The 21,657-nt window shown below is 36.6% G+C and overlaps 3 non-coding genes across 3 annotated transcripts; all 3 read left to right on the forward strand.

Annotated features, from left to right (window-relative positions):
• The first annotated feature begins 8,597 nt into the window (after window positions 1–8,597).
• On the forward strand, window positions 8,598–8,669 carry TRNAH-GUG (transfer RNA histidin (anticodon GUG)). Its single transcript has one exon. It is a non-coding gene; the product is annotated as a tRNA-His (tRNA).
• Window positions 8,670–9,142: 473 nt separating this feature from the next.
• TRNAH-GUG (transfer RNA histidin (anticodon GUG)) lies at window positions 9,143–9,214 on the forward strand. Its single transcript has one exon. It is a non-coding gene; the product is annotated as a tRNA-His (tRNA).
• Window positions 9,215–15,064: 5,850 nt separating this feature from the next.
• On the forward strand, window positions 15,065–15,136 carry TRNAH-GUG (transfer RNA histidin (anticodon GUG)). Its single transcript has one exon. It is a non-coding gene; the product is annotated as a tRNA-His (tRNA).
• The last annotated feature ends 6,521 nt before the right edge of the window (window positions 15,137–21,657 follow it).

Genomic DNA, 21,657 nt, shown 5'->3' on the forward strand with positions numbered 1-21,657 from the left:
ACGAGCGATGTTACGAGACACAAAAGATTTATTCACATTTAAATGCTGGAGTGCTCTAACGATAGCCACTTGAAATCAGAACTATCACGCTTGAATTCAATCACGAATAACATTTTTTCTGGAAAATTCTCACTATGATGCCTTTGTACGCTTGTAAGCAATATGATCTGTTACAGAAATAATTTTAACAGCTGTCGGACGAGTGGCTTAGAAACTACAGCAGTCTGAAGATTGTTGCAGTTTTTTCACCTTACCCTGTACATTAATTTCGGAGAATATCGGTTCAGATATAGTGTTTAAGTCTCTCATACTCGTTATATTTATTCGGCAACAATGGATATAGGTCCCATATGTATCCTCAACCGAATTCGGGTTGATTGTGCACCAAATGACCAATAAATGTCCAAATGACCTGAATTTTGGGATTTCTGGGTTTTAAGTCACTCACATGAGTAATATGCACTCCACAAGAATGATGTTTGTTATCACATATCAGATGTAGCCCAGAAATACCTCTGCCAATTTGTATCAAGATTGGTTCAGATTTGGATATAGCTCCCATATATCTTCAACCGATTTCGGGTTAATTGTGCACCAAATGGCTAATATTAGCCCAAATGACCTGAATTTTGGTACGACTTACCGAATTCAGTCAGATATAGCTATAGCTCCCATATATATGTTTCATCCTCTTTGGGATTTAAGTCTCTCACATGCTTATTATGCATTTCACAACAATGATTTTTGGTACCAGTTATCAGATATAGCTGAAAAATAAGTGCAGCAGATATTGTCAAGATCAGTTTAGATTTGGATAAAGCTCCCATATATATCCAACCGATTTCGGGTTAATTGTGCACCAAATGGCCAATATTAATACGAATGACCTGAATTTTGGCACATCCAACAAAACTCAGTCTAGAAGCAAGTACATCGAATTCGGAGAAAAATGGTTCAGATATAGCTATATTCTCATACATATGTTTCATCCGATTTGGTGTTTATCTCCCTCATATTTGTAATATGCATTCGACAACAATGATATTTGGTAATAGATATCTTATAGAGCTCGGTAAAACCTTTGCCAAATTTTATCGAGAACGGCTAAGATTTGGATATAGCTCCCATAAATATACCCTAATCCGATTTCAGATTTATTTTGCAAATAATGACTAATATCAACCCAAATGGAGTGAATTTCGGGACTTACGTTTCCATTTGGCGAAACTCGCCTTCTCGAAGTGATATCATGCACTCTATAGCAATTTTATTTCGTATAAAAGATTAAAATGTCTCCATCAAATTTAGTGAATATCGATTCAGAATTGGAAATGCCACCCATTTATTAGTCCTCTCTGAAACCAAATTATAACTGAACTAAAGCCAAATGTTGTAATGATTTACTTTAAATAAATTATTTTGTTGCGGGAGATCTACTAAATATGCATAGTGGCGTAGGGTATCATATAGCCGGCTCCGCCCGACTTTTGACTTTTCCTTACTGGTTTTTTATGTTGCAAAGTGTTATAAGAAATATAGTATTGACTGCAAACTTTCCCCTAGTGACCAATTATTAATTCTACACTATCCCATAAAACTACAGAAAAGAAAAACTTAAATTATTATTAAAATAGTATATAATATATGTATATAAATATTTTTATGAAATACCAGCCGTCACCTTCGACCCTACATTGCCATTGCTACTTCATCGCCTTATCACCCGAGTTCTTCTACGAAAACTTTTCATAAATTTTATGGGGAACATTTCATATTTTAAATTATGTTGTTGTAGCTAATAAAACGCAATAAATTGATATCGTTGTTGTTGTTGTTGTTTTTGTTGTTGTGGTGATGGTTCCCTCATAATATTTTCCTAATTCGGTCATAAACATTTTTGTTGTCGGACAACTTAGCGTTCATGACTACAAATTAAATGTCAGATAGTCAACGAATTTATTGGTTGCCAACAATCAAACATGCACTGCATTCGGGAAAGAGAAATGGTAATGGCGGTGGGAAGGGGTTGCGGTGTGTTGCGATCAAAGAACACTTCAAAACTTTGCCAGCCAAGTTGGGTGGAGGAGTAGTGTTGACTAGTATTGTGTCTCTCTTCGGTTACTCTTTGCTATGGCATGTTTTCACAGTGCATGTGGCGGCGCATCGAATGTCTCATAAGTTTTTAATATAGATAAAGAACCTACAAAACTGTCTGCCGTAATGAAGAACTATGTACCGGCACGCTCGGCCAATGCATTTTTGTAGGCAAATGTTGGGAATTGGAAATGTGAACGATATATTGGGCGGATTATAATAGCTTTTCGTTGAATGAAAGTTTTAGTTCAAGAGAAAATCAGACGAATCGCTTCTGAATTTTAAAAGTAGAAAACGGAAGAAGCAGCGGAATTTTATTTGAAAATCTTCACCAATTTCAATTCCGAATAATTTTAACATTACATTCTGAATTTCGGAGAGTACCCTAATATTAAGATTAATTCCCAATATGATCTTGTCATTACTGTCAGGCTTAAGTGTTCCATATGCTTTTTTAAAAGCACTGTCTTGTCAGTGCTTTAAAAAGGAGGTTATATTAACTTTGTCATTCCGTTTGTAAAATCTCTAAATATTCGCCGTAGACCCCATAAAGTATGTATATTCATAATCAGCATAAAATTCTAAGTCGATTTAAAGAATCCGTCTGTTGAAATTACAATACGTACTACATTATTTGACGTAGAGCTTCAAAATTTGGCACAACAATTTGTTTTGTGTTTAGGAAGGTTGGTATTGAAAATGAAAAATATATGTTGGTATAACCCCCATATAACGGTACATCCCAATATTCAACATTTTGATGACTTTTGCTAAATTTTTCCATGGATTTGTCTAACAAGTAAAAAAGCAACTTTTAATCGCCTCCACCATTTTAAAGGAACTTACAAATTTTCAAAAAAACAAAAAAAAAAAAAAAAAAAACCGTCGAAAAATACCGCTCAGGGGAAAACCGAAACAATTCCGGTGAACAATGTGGCCGTTCTAGGCGGGATATACGATATCGTGCACCTATATAGACAATTCTCTTTCAGGGGTAAAGTACTAACAAATAACTACTTGTGAAGAATTTCACACTATTCCATTAAAAAATGTGGCTAAAATCATCAAAATACCGAAAATCAGGGGGTATGGACAAACAGACAGGGCTAAATCGTCTTAGAATTTCATGCAGATCAAGAATATGGCAAACTTAATATACACTCCATACTATACAGGGTGAGAAGAAAAAACTGCAACCAACTTGAGACTGCTGTCATTTCTAAGCCACGCGTCCGACATTGACAGATCATTATATTGTTTAAAAGCGTACAAAGTCATGTTGGTGAGAATTTTCCCGCAAAAAAAGTTATTCGTGATGGAACTCAAGCGCGATAGTCTTATTTCTTCATATTTAGCTTGAAAACCACAAGTGGCTATAGACCACTGCAGCATTTAAATATGAATAAATCTTTTGTGTCTCGTATCATCTCTCATTGCCATGATACTGGTAGCGTAGCCCGATGTCAAGGAAGTGGACGGAAGACATATCGGAATTTTCCTTTTGGCAATATTGAAAAATAAGCTCGGGGTAAAGCCATTGAAATTCCAAAAAGTACAAGAACGTACACCCCAACAGAAAAAAAAATAGACTCAAAAGAGCTAAAGAGTTGCTGCGCTTGGCCGAAAGTGTTGAATTGCTGAATTTGGTTTCTCCGATGATAAAATATTCGTTGTCCAGCAGTTTGCAAACAAACAAAATGATCGTGTTTACTTACCAAAGAGGTCAGCTGAAAATGTGCACCTTCGGTTGGCCACCAGAACTCAAGCGCCGGCCATGGTGATGGTGTAGGCCGCCATAACAATAACAATAATTCGAGCGGAGAGCGACCATCGATCTCCGCTCGAATTAATCGACCGTGGCATCAGATTAAATGCCGAATATTATCGCGAAAATATTCTGGAGGGTATATTAAAGCCTTGGTCACGCAAATATTTTGCCGCAGACTTTGGACATTTCAACAGGGCTCAGCACAATCGCACTCAGTACGCGCCACCCAAGAATTATTACAAAATAAGGTTCTTCGCTTTATTTCCAGCGCACAATAGTCACCAAAATCTCCGGATACCAATCCGTTGGACTATTGTGTCTGGAGTAATTTGGAAAGCAAGGTTGGCACTAAAAAATACGAAAGTGTCGATCACCTCAAGCAAGCGCTTCGCCGGGAATGGGCCAAAATACCGCAGAGCAACATTCGGGCAACGTGTGACGGTTTCATTGGCCTGTTTCGTGCCGAAGGTGACTAATTCAAATAAATCTAAACTTACTTTAAAATTTGATGCTATTTCCGACATTTTGGCGTTTGACTTTGTTCCATTTTTTTATCTCACCCTGTATATGGTGGAGGGTCCGTCCGTCGTTCTGTCCGTCTGTTGTAATCACGCTTCAGTCAAAAGGAATGAAGACAGGAAGCTAAAATTTTGTACAGATCTGTATTTTGTTTTCAGGCAGGTCAAGTTCGAAGATGTGCAATATCGTATAGCCACCATTAACGGTACCCCCTATATCGGGTATTTTGAAGATTTTAGTCACATTTTCAATGGCATTGTGTAAAATTCTACACAAGGAGTTGTCTCTGAGTACTTTACCCCACGTATAGCCCTCATACAATGTTGCCCCCCGATATTCGGTATTTTGATGATTTTAGACACATTTTTTTGATAGAATGGTCTGAAAATCTACACAAGAAGTTCCCTCAGAGCACTTTATTTCGTATTTCGTATTTGAAGTTCGTGGTGGCTATTAAAACCTATGACGGAACACTATCTATGAAGGTACACGGTTAGTATAGCCCCCATATAAAGGTACCTCCCTTTATTCGGTATTTTGATGATATTAGCGACATTATTCACCGGAATTGCATCAAATTTCGTATTTAAAGTATTTCGGAATCGTTACTACAGCCTATGACAAAAAATAACTTATCCAGTACCACGTCTTCGTATAGTCCCCATAAAAAGGTTTTCATTTGAGCAATATTTTTCAACGGAATTTTTTTGATATTTTTCAAGTTCGTTCCGAATGGTGGATGGTATAAAAAAGTTCGGCCCAGCCTAACTTAGCTACTTTTTTACTTGTTTTCTCTTTAGTCTGTTGCTAAATTGTTAAATGTGCGCCAGGAGCAACTGCAACTAACGACGACGTCGTCGTCGTCGGCGATGTCGTCATCTGTGCCTGTGTCGTTCGCTATTATTACAATTCATGTCGATCATTATGTCAACGCATTGAATAAGCGTGTCAATCAAGATGCTAGTGTCACTGATATGTGACAACAATATTGCCTAGTTGATTATTGTGTGCGCTATTCACTCACGTTTACGGGGCGCTTCGGATTCCTTGTTTGACATTGGCCCGACGACGTTGTGAGTACAACCAACAGCAGTCACACTACCGGATAATGATATTTCAGCTTCTGCTTTCGGTGAGGATCATTCGTGATCATCATCATGATAATGATTATCAGGATGATGATGTTTTATGGTTGATTGTTGTTGGCTGGCAAAAGGTCCATTCGCACAGCTACAACAACTGGGACCATTTTGAATCGTGGCAATCTGCAACTTGCTGCTTCCATATGACGATACTGGGTAGATAAAATGATTTATAGATCTTAAATCAACTTTTAATGAGATGCGCTGTTACGTTTTACTTACACATGTCGCCGCATCAGATGCGGCATTGGGTACTCTTCTGCACTTTGCTGTAGAAGGGCAAAAAACATCAATTATCCAATTGAATTGTGTGTTAATCGCAATAACTTCATTTGCTTAAAAAAGTGGAAAATTCAAATGGGATTTTTTTTTAATTTTTTGAGATATTAAAATGTATGAGAAATAAAGAGATCTGTCCTCAGATCCCTGGGGAAAGTTTGATTTCGAATTTTTATGGGTACTAAAACAAATGGATACAATAAAACGTGATCGTGGCTAATTATACCCTCAGGATTTAGAGGGAGTTAAGATAGCTTTGGCATAAATCCGATTCAGAAAATTTAGAATCGATCGAGCGATATCCGTTTGCCTATCTGGCTAATTGATGCACACTATAATTCTCGAAGTGTGACAACGAAAAAATCCTTCGTCATTTTATTCTAGGAAGCAAACACACTCAATAAAGGTAAACCTCTACCACAACAACAGATCAGCGTCCACTTTTCATTATCATTGCCGCTGATGAGCACATGCAATGGTGTTGTGATGACAAAAATTTTGGGGTAAACAAGTTCCCGTTACATCACCGCGAACACGTGGTGGCATCAGGTGTAAAAGAGCGCTCGATGGCAGAATCATAACACTCAACGCCAGACCACGGATGCAGCAACGTCGACCTTGAACAACTTTGGATTGAATCCTTGGGTATCATTACATCCCGTGGGAGTCCTTAGACATTCTATGTGAGTCCTTTTAATATCCTTGTAATCTGCTAGAGTACTTATTAAGGTCTCCCGCAACCGTAGCTTTGAATATCCCTGTAGTCTGCTTGAGTATTATTAGGGTCTCGTACAATCGTCTCCAAGTCTCGTATCTAGACGAATCCCAATGAACCTATCGAAAAATCTGTGGAAGGAGGGACATCAATATAAGTGGACAAATTTATTATACCATACCCCATAGTATGGAGGTTATATTAAGTTTGACACTCCGTCTGTAAAATCTCGAAATTAGACCCCACAAAGACCTTGATGAGCATAAAATTTTATGTCGGTTAAGAGATGTCCTTCTATCTGTCCGTCTGTGAAAATCACTCTAGCTTCCGAACGAGTAGATTGGTAAAATTTTATTGAAATGTATTTCATGCCCGCAGGACTTTTGGTATTGAAAATGGGCCATATAGGTCCACGTTTTGGTACAGCCCCCATATAACGGTATTTCCCGAAATTCGGCATTTTTATGATTTTAGCGACATTATTCACCGGAATTTCTTTAAATTTGGTATTTGATGTTCGTAATGGATGCTACAGCCTATGACAGTAGATTGTCTGTGCCGGTCCACGTCTTCGTATAGCCCCCATACAACGGTACCTCCCGATAATCAGTATTTTGATGATTTTAGCGACATTTTTCACCGGAATTCCTTTAAATTTGGTATTTGAAGTTCGTAATGGATGCTACAGCCTATGACAGTAGATTGTCTGTACAGGTCCACGTCTTCGTATAGCCCCCATATAATGGTACCTCCCGATATTCGGTATTTTTATGTTTTTAGCGACATTATTCACCGGAATTGTTTCAAATTTCGTATTTGAAGTTCGAAAAGGATACTACCACCTAAGACAGAAAATTGTCTATGCAGATCCACGTCTTCGTATAGCCCCCATATAACGGTACCTCCCGAAATGCAGTATTTTGATGATTTTAGCGACATTATTTGCAGGAATTGTTTCAAATTTGGTATTTGAAGTTTTTAATGGATACTACAGCCTAAGACAGAAAATTGTCTGTGCAGGTCCAAGTCTTCTTATTTTTACGATTTTCGGTACAATACTCACCGAAATTGTTTAAAATGTAGTACTTGAAGTTCGTAATGGATAACCCCCATATGACGTCACCTCACTATATACTGTATTTTGATGATTTTAGCTACATTATTCACCGTTTATTTAAAATTTCGAATTTGAATATGGTAATGGCTTATAACAAACAATGCCTATGTAGGTCCACGTCGTATAGACCCCAATATAAGGGCTAAATTCGGTATTTTTAAGATTTTAACAGAATTTTTAACGGGTTTGATTCTTTTGAAAATTGTCAAATTTGTTGCAAATGGTGGAGGGTATTCAAAGAACATATTTTTTTCTCAACTATAAATCTGATATGAATATGGAATTTTCGCGGAATTTATGATTCCGCATAAAATTGGATATACATATTCGATTTTCTTGTAAATTTGCCTTTACTAAAAATTTTATCTGTATTAGATGAAGTGTGAAAAGGAAATACTTCGGTCGATTATATTTGAAACTTTACCCAAATTTTGACATTTTCTAAAAATTATCACATATTTCATATAAAGTAAAGGAATTAGTCGATATAGTCCAAACCTGGCACGTCGCCATACTTATATCATATTTATTCAGGTCTCATACGAAATGAACAAAGTTGACCCATTCCCTCGGAAGCTACACCGTAGAGGGTCGCAAATTGAATAATCACGACAGAAATTCAAAATATATTTAAATAATCGAACATTGGCTGAGAGTATACATCTATCGGCTTAACCGACTAATACTTTTTAACATATTTTCTTTTAAGGTTCCAATATAGGCACATTTTTTGGTCCATCCCTAATATAAAGATACCCTCTGATTTTGGTTATTGCCATTATGTTGGCTACATTTTCGAATTACGATTTATTTTTATGAAATAAAGTAGTTTTGCTATGAAATTCACTTTCACAAATGAAACTGCAGACTATAATCGAAAAAATATTCAGCAACAAAAAACCATGGTTTTATCAGTGTATGGGCAAATGTTATTTTGCCACCGTCCAACGCATGTCTTCGGTAGCCGTGATCGTCTAGTGGTTAGGACCCTACGTTGTGGCCGTAGTAACCCAGGTTCGAATCCTGGTCACGGCAATGTTGAAATGAACATTGTCACGGAGAAGACTAGGTTTTTTTTAATTATTTTTTTTTTTAATAAACAGAAAAATAGAACAGATTATAAGTGAAAGGAATTAAGAAACAACAATCTGTGAGTGGTTTAGAATGTGTTTAGATTGGTCATTGGTTCATGATATGATTAAATGGAAATTAGGTGTAGTCTTTTACAAAACAAAAAATACATATATCTACATATATATAAATATATAAGTATTATTTATTAAATTTATTTCATGTGTCAAACTAGAAAGATAAATATATTTGCATATTAATATTGTTAACATCTGAAATAAAAATAAAAAAATTTAACGTGTATTATTTGACTGTAAACAATCACAATAATTAGGTATTAATTTAATTTTTTAATATTTATCACAATGAAATTTATTTTAAAAAAATTAGCGACCGCAACTGGCATGTTGGGAGGGGAGCAAAACAAGCCCCCAATAGCCGTGATCGTCTAGTGGTTAGGACCCTACGTTGTGGCCGTAGTAACCCAGGTTCGAAACCTGGTCACGGCAATGTTGCAAAAACATTGTCACGGATGGGGAGCGTTTTTTTTTTTTTGCATCACCAATATGAACGAAGAGCCACGGTACAATGAAAACTTTGAAAAATAGCAAGTATAGAGGTCTACCGGTTTGGCTTATAATGTCAGAATTACTATCGAAACCATCAAAAAACCCAAACAACTTGTTGAATTGAAAACCGCGAAAACTGAATGAAAATTAACAAGTAAAAAAGCAGTAAGTTCGGCCGGGCCGAACTTTGAATACCCTCCACCATTTGGAACGAATTAGAAAATTTAAAAAAAAAAATAAAATCCAATAAAAATTCTTTTAAAATCCTTAAAATATCTAATAAAGGAAGGTGCCGATATATGGGGGGATATACGATATTGTGGACCTATAAAGACAAATCTATGTCTGCGTGTAAAGTACTCACAAGGAACTTCGTGTGTGGATTTCCAGACAAAACGATTGGAAAATGTGGCTAAAATCATCAAAATACCGAATATCGCGGGGTACCGCTATATGGGAGCTATACGTTATCGTTAACCTATATAGAGAATTCTCTGTCGGTGGGTAAAGTGCTCACAAAGAACCCCTTGTGACCATTCCGTTGAAACATATGGCTAAAAACATCAAAATACCGAATATCGGGGGTACCGTTATATGAGGGCTATACAATATCGTGGATCTATATAGATAATTCTCTGCCGAGGTATAAAGTATCCACAAGGAACTCCTTGTGTGGATTTTCAGACAATTCCGATGAAAAATGTGGGTCAAATCATAAAATACCGAATATCGGGAGGTACCGTTATATGGGGGATATACGATATCGTGGACCTGTGTAGACAATTCTCTCTCAGGGGGTGAAGTACTCACAAGGAACTACTTGTGTTGATTTTAAGACAATTCCATCGAAAAGCGTGGCTAACATCATCAAAATACCGAATATCGGAGGTTACAGTTATATGTATCCTCCATACGATATCGTGGACCTACATAGACACTTCATTTTGAGGAGGTAAAATGCCCACAAGGGACTCCTTTTGTGGATTGTCAGACAATTCCGTTGAAAAATGTGGCTAAAATCATGAAAATTCCGAATACCGTGGGGGTACCGTTATATGGCGGCTATACGATATTGTAGACCTATATAGATAATTCTCTGCCGAGGTATAAAGTACCCACAAGGAACTCCTTGTGTGGATTTACAGACAATTCCGTTGAAAAATGTGGGTAAAATCATCAAAATACCGAATATCGGGGGGTACCGTTATATGGGGGCTATACGATATTGTGGACCTATATAGATAATTCTCTGCCGAGGTATAAAGTACCCACAAGGAACTCCTTGTGTGGATTTTCAGAAAATTCCGTTCAAAATGTGGGTAAAATCTTCAAAATACCGAATGTCGGGGGGTACCGTTATATAGGGGCTATACGATATTAAGGACCTATATAAATAATTCTCTGCCGAGGTATAAAGTACCCACAAGGAACTCCTTGTGTGGATTTTCAGACAATTCCGTTGAAAAATGTGGGTAAAATCATCAAAATACCGAATATCAGGGGGTACCGTTACATGGGGGCTATACGATATCGTGAACCTATATGGACAATTCTCTGCCGAGGTATAAATTACCCACAAGGAACACCTTGTGTGGATTTTCAGACAATTCCGTTGAAAAATGTGGGTAAAATCATCAAAATACCGAATATCGGGGGGTACCGTTACATGGGGGCTATACGATATCGTGGACCTATATGGACAATTCTCTGCCGAGGTATAAAGTACCCACAAGGAACTCCTTGTGTGGATTTTCAGACAATTCCGTTGAAAAATGTGGGTAAAATCATCAAAATACCGAATATCGGGGGGTACCGTTACATGGGGGCTATACGATATCGTGGGCCTATATAGATAATTCTCTGCCGAGGTATAAAGTACCCACAAGGAACTCCTTGTGTGGATTTGCAGACAATTCCGTTCAAAAATGTGGGTAAAATCATCAAAATACCGAATATCGGGGGGTACCGTTATATGGGGGCTATACGATATCGTGGACCGATATAGCCCATCTTCGAACTTGACCTGCCTGCAGACAAAAGAGAGATCTGTGCAAAATTTTAGCTTCCTATCTTAATTCGTTTAGACTGTAGCGTGATTACAACAGACGGACAGACGGACAGACGGACAGACGGACAGACGGACGGACAGGGCTAAATCGTCTTAGAATTTTACGCTGATCAAGAATATATATACTTTGTTGGGTCTAAAATGATTATTTCGATGAGTTACAAACGGAATGACAAAGTTAATATACCCTCCATACCTTTTTTGGTGGAGGGTATAAAAATCATTGTCTATATATTTCTAAAAGTTTATTTCCCAATAAAAACTGTCGATTTTGTCGATACATATGTTGCAATAAGCCTTTAGAAAACACCCGAATTTAAATATATATTCTGAAAATTTTCAAAAAAAAATCCGTCGGGAAATACCGCTCATATAAAAACCGTTATACGAAGACGTGGCTCTAAATAAATAATTTATGTCATAGGCTATAGTAGCTCTTCCGAACTTTATATATGACATTTGAAATAATTCTGGTGAATAACATGGCAAAAATCATCACAATACCGAATATCTCATAAGAATTTTCAGACAATTTCATTTGAAAATGTGGCTAAAATCATCAAAATACCGAGTGTCGGGGGCGTCGTTATATGAGGACTATACGATATCGTGGACCTATATAGATAATTCTCTTCCAGGGGATAAAGTACTCACAAGAAACTGCTTGGGGGTACCGTTATATGGGAGATATACTATATCTATATTGACAATTCTCTTTTAGGCGGTAAAGTACTCATAAGGAACTCCTTGTGTAGAATTTCAGACATTTCCATTGAAAATGTGGCTAAAGTCATGTAATTACGAAATATCGGGTGTACCATTATATGGGGGCTATATGATATCGTGATAGCTCATCTTCGAACTTGACCTGCCTGCAGACAAAAGACGGATCTGTGCAAAATTTTAGCTTCCTATCTTCATTCGTTTTGACGGTAGCGCGATTAAAATAGACAGACGGACGGACAGGGCTAAATCGTCTTAGATTTTTACGCTGATCAAGAATATATGTACTTTGTTGGGTCTAAAATTATTATTTCGGTGAGTTACAAACTTAATATACCCTCCATGTTATGTGTGATGGAGGGTATAAAAAATTACCGTTTTCGATGAATTTTTGGAAAAATAAATAAAACAAGTAGCAAAGCAGCTACGTTCGGCCAGGCCGAACTTTTTATACACAGGTATTTCCGAGCTCTATAAGATATCTGGTACCAAATATGATTATTGTAGAATGCATATTACAAATGTGAGGGGCTTAAACACCAAATCGTATGAAACATATATATGGGAGTTAAAGTTTTAGCTAAACTGATTTTCACCAGATTTGATGTACTTGCTTTTGGACTGTTGTACCAAAATTCAAGTAATTTGGACTGATATTGGCCATTTGGTGCACAATTTACCCGAAATCGGTTGACAATTTCAATAGGGGTTGTCCTTGGGCTAAACAAATATTGTTTGGAGAATTTCATATCAATAAAAGTATAAATGTGACCTGCATTTTGTTCACAAGAATACGTGGAACGACGGACGGACTGATTGATTGCCATTAAGTGATTCTATGAAGATCCTCAAAAGTAACTAGTCTAGAGCGCACAACAGGCCTATACTGGCTTAAGTGTATGCCCAACGGGCATACCGAATTGCTTCGCCCCTCTTTTCAACCTAACCTAACCTTACTATGGGTTTATCCCGCCTTCTTCTCCATGTTACAAACAAATACACAAAGACGTAATGCCCTTACCACTATGTGGTGCATGGTATAAAAATATGGTAAAAATGTGACTAAAATCGTCAAAATACTGAATATTGGAAGGGTATATGGGTTCTATAGGAAACCATTTATTTATATGGAACATTTTCCAGCGGGAAAAATAGAAATATTTTTGAAGGTGAACTACCAAATTTCAGACGAACTTATATAGTTAGTGTCCTTAAAAAACTCTAAATATCAAATAATTCCGTAGGTAAATACGCCTAAAATCATCAACATACTCAATAACGGGAAGTACTTTTTATGCGTGCTACACGAATATGTGGATCGTTTTACCCTATAAGAATTTCAGACTTAATGTTATGATCTCAGTTTTTGCATTCCTTCGACAGTTGGCGTGATTAAACAGACGGACAGGGCTTTAGAGTTTTACAGTGATCAAGAATATATATATTTCGGAGAGTTGCAACGGGAATGGCTACTCAATATATATCTGATCGAAACAACAATAATTTTAATGTCCAAAATTTTACAATAACGTTCTCTACTCTAAAATTTTGTCCGATAATCAAAAGTTCCAGTAAATAACGAGTGAAAAAAGCAAAATCTTAATTGAAAAATGTCCTCAGTAAAAATTATTCAGAAATATCAGTTCATTGAAAATCATTTTTTTTGTGAATAATATGAATTTAATTAAATCTCAAGCTAAAATTTAGATATTTTAATTATTTTTTCAGATAATAAGCAATCTGCATTGTCTTAGACCATCAAATAAATAATTTAAAATTTTGATTCGATTTTCTCAACAATTTTAATATGAATGAAATTCGATGAATGTCCGATGATATTTTATCCAGTGTTATTTATTTTTTACACCCTCCACCATAATATAGAGGGTGTATTAAAGTTGCATTCCGTTTGTAACACTTCAAATATAAATTTAAATTTCCACCAAGAATATATATTCTTGAACAATCCGTCTGTCTGCCCTTTTTACTCAAATGTGTATTATGTCTGCAGGACTTTTGGTATTGAAAATGGGTTTTGGTATAGCGCCCATAAAATGGTACCTCCTTTTTTCTGTATTTTGGTGATTTAAGCGACATTATTCACCGGAATTGTTTCAAATTTGGTATTTGAAGTTCGTAATTGATAGTACAGCCTGTGATAGAAAATTGTCTGTGCAGGCCCACGTCTAATATAATGGCTACATTCGGTATTTTTAAGATTTTAACAGAATTTTTAACGGATTTTCTTTTGAAAATTGCCAAATTCGTTCCAAATGGTGGAAGGTATTCATAGATCGGCCCGGCCGAACTTACAGATTTTTTATTTCTTTTAATTTAGCATGAAAAATAAATAATTAGGGAACAGAAGTAATATCATGGTACAATGAAATAAAGGTAACCTCATTTTATATTAGCATTCCCAGCTCTGCATTTTATGTAGTTTACCTTGTCAAATTTCAATGCATAAAAAACAGTTCCAATCTCTGATTTTGTGTGTATACAATGGATTTATGAATATAGAATTTGACAATGACAAATGTATAAATTTGAAAAAAAAAAATAAATGTAAACAAGTGATTACCTGACTTTACCTTCTTAGTTCTACCATGAGTAATATCTTATATCACTCAAAAATATCTAAACTGTGTCCAAATCAAGCCTATCAAACCCTGTCGCAATTTTCTGTCTCCCACTGTACACAGTAAATACTTGAATTTTGTATTTTTGCGGTTGCCTTTTCGTCGTCGGCAGTGTGCGGCCGCAATCACGTGGTGTATGCCTAACATAATGAAATGATAATAATAAATGTGTATCTATGTACGCTTGCTTGTTATAATGAAAGCTTATTTGTCATGATTTAAATAAGCGTTGTTATGACACGAAAACAGAAAGCTTTTAAGTGGTGAGCTTTCTCTTCATATCTGTAATGCGCATGTCTCATTCCACATGAAACGAGTTTGTATTTATAATCATTCCCATCAATGTTCACGCCTTCGGTAGCCGTGATCGTCTAGTGGTTAGGACCCTACGTTGTGGCCGTAGTAACCCAGGTTCGAATCCTGGTCACGGCAATGTTGAGAGAAACATTGTCACGGAGAAGGTTTACTTTTTTATACCCTCCACCAAAAAAGGTATGGAGGGTATATTAACTTTGTCATTCCGTTTGTAACTCATCGAAATAATCATTTTAGACCCAACAAAGTATATATATTCTTGATCAGCGTAAAATTCTAAGACGATTTAGCCCTGTCCGTCCGTCTGTCCGTCTGTCCGTCTGTCCGTCTGTCCGTCTGTCCGTCTGTTGTAATCACGCTACAGTCTAAACGAATTAAGATAGGAAGCTAAAATTTTGCACAGATCTCTCTTTTGTCTGCAGGCAGGTCAAGTTCGAAGATGGGCTATATCGGTCCACGATATCGTATAGCCCCCATATAACGGTACCCCCCGATATTCGGTATTTTGATGATTTTACCCACATTTTTGAACGGAATTGTCTGCAAATCCACACAAGGAGTTCCTTGTGGGTACTTTATACCTCGGCAGAGAATTATCTATATAGGCCCACGATATCGTATAGCCCCCATGTAACGGTACCCCCCGATATTCGGTATTTTGATGATTTTACCCACATTTTTCAACGGAATTGTCTGAAAATCCACACAAGGAGTTCCTTGTGGGTACTTTATACCTCGGCAGAGAATTGTCCATATAGGTCCACGATATCGTATAGCCCCCATGTAACGGTACCCCCCGATATTCGGTATTTTGATGATTTTACCCACATTTTTCAACGGAATTGTCTGAAAATCCACACAAGGTGTTCCTTGTGGGTAATTTATACCTCGGCAGAGAATTGTCCATATAGGTTCACGATATCGTATAGCCCCCATGTAACGGTACCCCCTGATATTCGGTATTTTGATGATTTTACCCACATTTTTCAACGGAATTGTCTGAAAATCCACACAAGGAGTTCCTTGTGGGTACTTTATACCTCGGCAGAGAATTATTTATATAGGTCCTTAATATCGTATAGCCCCTATATAACGGTACCCCCCGACATTCGGTATTTTGAAGATTTTACCCACATTTTGAACGGAATTTTCTGAAAATCCACACAAGGAGTTCCTTGTGGGTACTTTATACCTCGGCAGAGAATTATCTATATAGGTCCACAATATCGTATAGCCCCCATATAACGGTACCCCCCGATATTCGGTATTTTGATGATTTTACCCACATTTTTCAACGGAATTGTCTGTAAATCCACACAAGGAGTTCCTTGTGGGTACTTTATACCTCGGCAGAGAATTATCTATATAGGTCTACAATATCGTATAGCCGCCATATAACGGTACCCCCACGGTATTCGGAATTTTCATGATTTTAGCCACATTTTTCAACGGAATTGTCTGACAATCCACAAAAGGAGTCCCTTGTGGGCATTTTACCTCCTCAAAATGAAGTGTCTATGTAGGTCCACGATATCGTATGGAGGATACATATAACTGTAACCTCCGATATTCGGTATTTTGATGATGTTAGCCACGCTTTTCGATGGAATTGTCTTAAAATCAACACAAGTAGTTCCTTGTGAGTACTTCACCCCCTGAGAGAGAATTGTCTACACAGGTCCACGATATCGTATATCCCCCATATAACGGTACCTCCCGATATTCGGTATTTTATGATTTGACCCACATTTTTCATCGGAATTGTCTGAAAATCCACACAAGGAGTTCCTTGTGGATACTTTATACCTCGGCAGAGAATTATCTATATAGATCCACGATATTGTATAGCCCTCATATAACGGTACCCCCGATATTCGGTATTTTGATGTTTTTAGCCATATGTTTCAACGGAATGGTCACAAGGGGTTCTTTGTGAGCACTTTACCCACCGACAGAGAATTCTCTATATAGGTTAACGATAACGTATAGCTCCCATATAGCGGTACCCCGCGATATTCGGTATTTTGATGATTTTAGCCACATTTTCCAATCGTTTTGTCTGGAAATCCACACACGAAGTTCCTTGTGAGTACTTTACACGCAGACATAGATTTGTCTTTATAGGTCCACAATATCGTATATCCCCCCATATATCGGCACCTTCCTTTATTAGATATTTTAAGGATTTTAAAAGAATTTTTATTGGATTTTATTTTTTTTTTTAAATTTTCTAATTCGTTCCAAATGGTGGAGGGTATTCAAAGTTCGGCCCGGCCGAACTTACTGCTTTTTTACTTGTTATTATTTTATGTACCACTCAAAAAAAAAAAAAAAAAAAAGAAACACTAAACAATATATTCGTTCACATAATTCTAAATAACATAAATTATGAGCGTTTTAGTACTTTTGACAGTTAAAAAGTATCAGTCGGTTATGCCTACAGAAGTACAACCTCAATATATTTTGACTTCTGTTATGATATTGAAATTGTTGGCTTCCATGTCCATTTCGTATCGGACATAAATAAATATGATATAATTTCGACGTGCCAAGTTTGGACTATATTGGTTACTTCCTTTACTTTATATGAGATATGTGATAAATTTTAGAAAATCTTAAAATGTGCGTGAGTTACCAGATATAGCCGACCGAAGTATTCCATTTTCATACTTCTTCCGATATAGATAAAAATATTGGAATGGGCAAAATTACAAGAAAATCGAACATTTATATCCAATTTTATGCGAAATCATAAATTCCCATTTAATTCATATTCATCTCAGGTTTCTGGTTGAGAGATATATTTAGATATAGCAAAATATTAGGAATCGTTGATGTGTTTCGCTAGTTAAAGCAAAAAAAAGTATTTCAATATTGTTACCCTTTGTGGGCAGATATATATAATTTTCACAACAGATCTTGTGTTAGCAAAAATGTTTTTCTGCGTGAAAATTGAAGAGAGTTGGATGCTTATTTCGCTTTCTTAGAGTGGTTTGTTGTTCAAAAACTTGAATCCTGTGTGGGTGAGGTACGAGAAGAAATGGTGCGAACTGTACCATCTTTATAACATATCTTGTGTTGATAAAAATATTGAGATGTACCAAGTCTGAATGGAATCGGAAATTAATTTCGCATTTTATGAGCTTCAGTCAAAATTTTGAGGCATTGTGGGAGGGGTATCAGAAGAAATGAACCGATATATCCCATCTTTACAGCAGAGTTTGTGTTAGTAGAAATAATGGGATGTGTGAAATGTGAAGAAAATCAGATGGTTATTTCGGATTTTATAATCGTTTTGGTTATTTAAAATTTCGATTCTTTGTAGGGGAGGTACCAGAAGGAATGATCCGATCTTTACAATTTTTATAACAGATCTTGTGTTGAAAGAAATAATGAGATGTGCCAAGTCTGAATGAAATCGGATGTTAATTTTCATTTTATCAGCTTCATGGCCAGAGCGAGTGGATCGATCTATTTCATATTCATACCAGACCTTAGTCTAATAAAAATATCGTGGTGTGTGTAATTTGAAGACATCGGATTCTTACATCACATTTTATAAGAGTTATAATCATTCAAAATTTTTACCTTTGTGGGGAGGTACTTGATGGAGTTGACCGATATTGTCCATTTTGCAAATATTAGGATTCGCAAAGTTGGACAAAAATCGTATTATCCTTTCTCTTTCTCTGCAGTAAAATATATTTTTGAAAATTTCGACATTTTGTGTGGAAGGTGGTCCGAGATTGCCCATCTACGAACTCGATCAAAGTTTGACAATAACATTACGATGTACCAAGTTTGGACCAAATCGGATACTCCCTTCGAGAGTTATTGTGCGCACCATCCAGACAGATGGAAGGACATTGCTAGATCGGCTCCATATGTTCTAAAACGGATTTGGTCGAAAGAGACGTAGGGTCTAAAACCGTTATTTCGATGAGGCACGTTTTGGCCTCTTCGAAATACCCTCACTAGCCATGTGGCTGAATGTGTAAGAACCTTATGTTTGTCTATCCTACAAAGACCCTCACCCCAAATTTCCAGCTCTATTCCTTCACCAAATACCAAATTTATTACTATTTAGTAATTTTCGTACTTTTTATACGTATTTCCAAATTCCCCGACCATGTGTCAACATCAGCTCAATCCCCTTCCCAAATACCAAATTTTAGTTCCTTTTAGTGCGCATTGTCAAAACCACTTTCAAATCTCAATCCTCTACACAAACAGCGACCCTAATGCCAAATTTCAGATACCAATCAATATCTGTACCATTTAGTACCTTTCGTAGGCTTACTGAACGCATTTCTTAATCTTAACTTAATCTTCATCTTAGCATTACCCACCAGCAGAGACCCTAATACTAACATTTTACATTTCCCGACCAGTCCGTTTAACTAAAACCAAGATGTAGGGAATTTAGTACCATTTCGTACATATATGTACAAATTTGCATAACTACAATCCAATAGAAATCTCATTTCTAAATTTCAGGATTTCAATTGTACCGGTTCCACCGGTTCAGTACCATATAAGTACGAAGCAATATCAATCATATTTCCAAATGTAAACATTCCAGCTCTATCTGTTCGCCTAAATACAAATTGTACAAAATTTAGTACCATTTGGCACACATAAAAACCAATTTCCAAAACATCTCACATACCCTCTATTTTAAGCTCCCACAGTAATGCCATTTCCATTCCAATTCAATTCGTACTAAATTTAGTACCGTTTAGTACACACAAGTACGAATTTTCAGAACTACCTACTCAGCCCTACGATGCAATAGTAATCTTATTTCCTCTATCGGTTCACCCAAATCGAAATTGTACCAAATTTAGTAACATTTAGTACTTTTCATGCAAATAAGTACACATTTCGAAAACCACCTTCATATCCCAATTCTACACCTCGCCATTACTGTTAATTTTAAATTTCAGGATTCCAGATTTATCCGTTCCTCCAAATTCCTCAGCTCCATGAATTAAGTTTTCCTAATTAAAGCCTTTTTGGAGCGTACTAATGCTTGTTATTTACTTTACACAAATTATCATGCTTCATTGCCTTGATGTACATATTTCCCATTCGTGCATTTGGTTGCTTTGAAGGTTTTCACGCTAAAATATAATAATTGAATTGGAATATATTTTCTCGATATTTTGTAACAAGATGAGCGAGACAACACAAAAAAATGCTGAAGCTCAAAACAAACAAACGAACGGGTGGAGTAAGCAAAATAGCGGAGATATTTTATGGCTTTTCAAAAGGAAATTCTAATTAAGCAGGACATCACGTTCAGGTGCATATCACCGTAAGAAGACATGAAATACCTGCATACTCGTACATAGAGTACACCTCAGTAAACATATTAATATGCTACGATACACTTCTCTGTTCATATTTGTTATTACATATACCAGTATCCTGATAAAGGGTCGCCAAAAAAGTATTGCCATTTGTATACCACACCATAGTATGGAGGCTACATTAACTTTGTCATTCCGTTTGTAACACCTCGAAATAAAAATTTTAGACCCCAGCGTAAAATTCTAAGACGAATTAGCCGTGTCCGTCCATCTGTCTGTACGTCTGTTGTTATCAGTCCAGAATTAAGATAGAAAGCTAAAATTTTGCACAGATCAGACTTTTGTCTGCAGGCAGGTCAAGTTCGAAGATGGGATATATCGGTCCACGATATCCTTTAGTCCCTATACAACGGTACCCCCGATATTCGGAATTTTGAGCACAAGGAGTTCTTTAACACAAGGAGTTATTTATATAGGTCCATGATATCGCATACAGCCCATGCAATGGTACCCCTCGATTTTCTTTATTTTGATACTAATTTTAGTGACAGAATTAGACGGATTTTTTTAAATCTCGTATTAAAACCTCGTAATGGATACTTTTACCTATGACGGAAAATTTTCAATGCAGGTCCACGTCTTCATATGGCCCACATATTTCGTCACCTCCCGATATCCGGTAGTTTGATGATTTGAGCGACACTATTCACCGGATTTGTTTTAAATTTCGTATTTGAAATTCGTAATGGATACTACAGCTTATGACAGAAAATTGTCTGTGCAGGTCTATGTCGTCTTATAGCCACCATATAACGGTACCTCCCTATATTCGGTGCTTTGATGATTGTAACCAAATTTTTCAATGGAATTTTCTAAATATCCTCACGAAGAGTTCCTCCTGAGAACCTTACTACCTGGTAAGGGGGTGGAGGGTGAGATAAAAAAACTGCAACCAACTTCAGACTGCTGTCATTTTTAAGCCACTCGTCCGACAGCTGTAAAAATTATTTCAGTGACAGCTCATTACATTCTTTACAAGGGTACAAAAGCATTTTGGTGAGAATTTTCCAGAAAAAAGTTATTCGTGATGGAATTCAAGCGTGATAGTGTGATTTCTTTATATTTGGCTGCAAAACCACAAGTGGCTATCGTTAGAACACTCCCGCATTTAAATGAGAATAAATCTTTTGTGTCTCGTATCATCGTTCGTTACCCGGTTACTGGTAGGGTAGTCCGACATTAAGGAAGTGGACGGAAGAAAACTGCAACATCAGAAAGGTTCGAAAGCAGAAAGGGTTTGAAAAGTAAAGAAGCGACTTGATCGAA

The sequence above is a fragment of the Musca domestica genome, unplaced genomic scaffold (genome assembly GCF_030504385.1).
Source record: "Musca domestica strain aabys unplaced genomic scaffold, Musca_domestica.polishedcontigs.V.1.1 14, whole genome shotgun sequence".
NCBI lineage: Eukaryota > Metazoa > Arthropoda > Insecta > Diptera > Muscidae > Musca > Musca domestica.